The 4,261-nt window shown below is 41.1% G+C and overlaps 1 long non-coding RNA gene across 2 annotated transcripts; it reads right to left on the minus strand.

The window, feature by feature from the left end:
• Positions 1 to 2,279: 2,279 nt before the first annotated feature.
• Positions 2,280 to 2,994, minus strand: LOC109706273. 2 transcript variants are annotated; one of them, XR_002215142.1, is made up of 5 exons: positions 2,905 to 2,994; positions 2,744 to 2,827; positions 2,598 to 2,667; positions 2,433 to 2,500; positions 2,280 to 2,317 (listed from the first exon to the last, which is right to left on the minus strand). It is a non-coding gene; the product is annotated as an uncharacterized LOC109706273 (long non-coding RNA). The 2 variants fall into 2 exon arrangements; XR_002215143.1 differs by having other exon boundaries at positions 2,282 to 2,314.
• Positions 2,995 to 4,261: the final 1,267 nt, after the last annotated feature.

Below are 4,261 nucleotides of genomic sequence, written 5' to 3' on the forward strand. Positions count from 1 at the left end.
AAAGAAGAGTTCTTTGCGTACCGAATGGAGAGTGGTGTTGGAGCGCGTAGAGTCGTCGAGTATCGACTTGCGCTGCCACTATGACTTGCAAGACCCGTGATGTACTTTTGTATCACACTTTGCAAATGTGTTTAGGATTAAACCCACGTCCTTCAGTATGAGTCGCTTCTGGAACCACGATAGTGTGAAGCTGCTTTGGAGTGGGAGAATGAGTTGGTACCCTCAATTGCTCGCGGAGCTGAATTGAGGCGTCGTTTGAATTTCGCGGACGAAATTCTTTTAAGGGGTGGAGAATGTAACATACCAGATTTTGGTATAAAAATAAAAATAAATAAATAGTGTACGATATTATTTTTATTGGATTTAGGGAAGTAAAACATAAGTCAAAAATGACTTGTGCTGAAATCGGAATAAAAACAGAAGATTTAGAATTTTCTGTTGGAAACGGGACAGATAAATTAGCAGGAAATGCACAGTGTCAGAAAATTATGAAAACTGGAGGATAAGTCAGAATTATTTTTATGAGGCTGGATTTAAAGTTTCATGCCATTCTGACGTCCGGAAGGTGGAAAATAAAATCCGACAGTTATCTGATAAAGATTACAATTCGGTACAGCTTTCGGTGACCAAACGGGGTCGAAACTGAAATATTAAAATTTCTTTGGACTCGTTAAGTAAAACCGAACATGACTGTCAAATTTGAGGTTAAACGGATATTCTGGAAGCTCCGGCAAAAGATATCAGATTTCGAGTTGCCTGGAGTGAATAGTGTTTGGTGTTGACTATAAGTATAAGCTAATTAGCTTCTTCTTCTTCATCACCACCAACCAGCAAGCATCACACGCGCGAATGGAGAGGGGAGGAGAAACCCTCCTTTCTCTCTCTAAAGATCTCTCTCATCTTTCTAAATCTGTCACGCCCGGGTACCAGCGGAAGTATATCCGGTACGTGCACAGCCCGCCATACACTTGCAGTATATAAGGCGTCTACAAGAAACAAGTCGATAGTTGTAAAAACATAACATAATCCTATCCTGATATTAGAGCATAGTAAAAGTCACAAAGACTATCAACAAAAGAACGAGAGTGTCCAACTCAAAATATAAGTACAAAAGAAAGTACTAAAACTGCCACATCCGATCCTCGCACGATCAGCTAGCGGAACGATGAGCCCGATGCCGGCTCCCACTACAGGTCAAATATCTCTCTGATGGTAACATGTCTATAAAACACATGGGACACAACATATATTCAAAACCTAGGTNACGCGACTCCCTTGCCACGATCCCTAGCCTCTCCTGTAGATGGCTCTGTAAAAACAACAATAAAAAGGGCGTGAGAACTATTAACAATAGTTCCCAGTGGGTAAGTCGCCAGCCTCGGCGAATTACACCACTAGGCTCATGATGTACTAAATGAAAGTAAAAGCGATAATTGCATGATATATATATGCAATGCTAACAGGCAATAGGCATGTAATCACATGTAATCATGATTTCTGCAGTAATGAATCAGTTGAGTAATAGAAGCATAGCAACTACTATAAACACAAGCATGAATATGGATATGTAAGTAAATACTATACACTATAACTGATGAGCATTCATTACTGTCCTTTGTCATTTAGTACTTTCTTTTCATCATAAGAATCTACCCAAGGTAGTCCATCTTGCGCCGCGTCTAATGGCCCCGTGGTAGTATACACTCCCCAGGCAATCCACTTCGGCACCCAATCCCGCACGGGCGAGCAACTGTCACGTAGGCCAACTCCGGAATGCCGGCTCGTAGGGAGCGACCCTCACAAGCGTGTGCGAATGAGCACGATGGCAAGCAAGCATATTCCACTGTCCACATGTCTCAATTATCATGTTTTCATTTGCAATGTTCTTATCCTCGATCCTCTGATCGGAATTTCAATACATAAATAGTAACAAAAACTAGTATTCACTAGAATGTAAACATGTAAAAGTAATGCTAAATCACATGGCATTATAATCTTTCCACTACTATGGCGCTGTCAACATAGTCATAAGCATGTCATAATTCTCTACTTTAGAGTCAAGAGAGTGTCATTGTTCTCTACTTTATAAGTGCATTCTACACTTGTTCAAAAGTCATTCTACAGTATTAGACATGATCATAACTACTTTTATGCATGCAGTTTCTCTACTTCATCTCTACTTCATAGAGGTACAATGGCAAACATATTAAATATGGTGACAAAGATGTCCAAATTCATATTAATCACATAGTCGCAAACTCAGCTCAAAACAGCCCAATAGAAGCTCCAAACTCAGCTCAAACGGTCTCTGGACCTGCTGAAAATAAAGCATCAAAACCGCGTCGAAATGATTACTTAATAATCCAATTTCGGCTCCAAACACACATAATACAAAATAATAACTTAATTCCCTGCTTCAGCTAGCTTAATACCTCAAGTTGAGTCTTCAAGAGCTTTCACAAGTCAGCTGAAGTCACTCCAAAAGTCGATCGCACTCTTGCTGCGAACAACATCGAAACGGCATTAGAATGCTAGTATACTAGCTAAAATATCCGAATTCTTGTAAAATTAGATTTCTAGCAGAAATTCCTGCTTACTCTGGGTTAGAACACCTTCTAAACCAGTCCCCAATGTCACCAATTAAGCTCAGTTTAATTCAAAAACCTGCTATGAACAGCGATTCCAAAATCAACCTTTAATCGACGAATTCGCGCCCGAACAATGAAGAAAAGAAGTAGTTTACCTTCTTTGATCAGAAACTTAGTCCCAACTGAGCCAAGCTACAATATCTGACCCTGTTTCAACAATAAAACCTCTTCTCTCTCAGCTGGAGTAACAAACATCCAAAATCAATACTCAAAGCGATGAAAAGAACGTCGGTAACAGAAAAATTGGGTCGATTACCTTATCGAACATCCAACCAGGACTCTACTGGTCCAGGGCTGCGAAAAGCTCTCCAAAATCCTCCCTCATACTTCCATGTAAGCTCTGCGATGCTCACAACCCGCAGAAAACCAACCTCGTGACGAAAACGAACGAAATCGGCGATTTCTTTGTAGAGAGAGAAAGAAATCCTAGAGAGAGAGAAGGAAACCCTCAGACCTCCTTGCTGAGCTCAGAGGTGCTTATCCAGGTTGCAGGGGTCGAGCTGGGGGTAAAAGGGATAAGCTTGCTGAGTAAAAAGACCAAAATGCCCAAGCTGCCACGCAGCTGCTGCTGCTGCTGCTTGCTGTACCGGTACAGCATTATGCTTGTACCGGTACACCAATGCAGAAAATGCCAATTTCGAAATTGCAATGCACTTTCTCACTTCTAGCTTTCCAATCATCCTCTAACTTGTTCAAAAATTTGTCCAAACCTTTTAGAACATGTAGGATAGTTCCACATTTTATTCCACACACTCGAACTCCGCAATTTGCAAAAGTTCAGTGTATTACAAAATCTCTCTTTAAAAATTGGAGGGTTGGTGGAGAAGATGCTTACGAACGCGTTGGAGGCGACGGATCGAGCTTTCGTGCGCCCTTTGGAGCGGCGTGTTTTCGTCGCGACGTTCACGTTTTGGTAAGAGTTTGGGATTTTGTTTAAATCCTTCATGAATCATATGTTCTAGTAGTATCTAGAGTGTTCTAAATATGTTGCTCCATTTAATTTGGATTATTTGGAGGTTAATTGCATAGTAGGGCTCCGAATGGAATTTTGTAAAATAGTAAGGTTTGATCTCATTTGACCCTCCGTAAACCTAATTGTTAGATAAACGAATGCGTTGGCGAAGTCGGTTCGGCGATTCATTGAGCCGTTGTAAAGATATTAAAGAAACGAACGTTTAGGCTTCGTTTCCGCCTACAGGGCTGAGGCGACATCGTAAAGTCATGAAAATGGATTTGGAGCACCGTGGCACATAACCGAAGACCTATAATTTTCGGTGCCGCGATTCGACGCACGGTTGGTGAGTATTAGCAAAATCGGGCCGAACCGGGTTACGGGTGCCGCGGGCGGCCGATTGCAAGTGTCGACAAGCAATCGGAAAGCGATTTGAGGTGGGTCGTGTTTACCAAAGCGACTAGGTCGCCTGTATGTCTAAGACGAGTGTTTATCATTGATGCATATTATGGTAGCTAGTGGTAGAATGTTTAAATGCATGAAATGAATGCTATGTTAGGCTACCAAATAATGCATATGATCATAATGTGAGAATGTTAAGTAATGCATAATAACATAGTGTAAATAATGCTAAGTGGAAAGCATAAAGTAAATGACATAT

Source organism: Ananas comosus, unplaced genomic scaffold (assembly GCF_001540865.1).
Source record: "Ananas comosus cultivar F153 unplaced genomic scaffold, ASM154086v1, whole genome shotgun sequence".
In the NCBI taxonomy this organism is placed as follows: Eukaryota; Viridiplantae; Streptophyta; class Magnoliopsida; order Poales; family Bromeliaceae; genus Ananas; species Ananas comosus.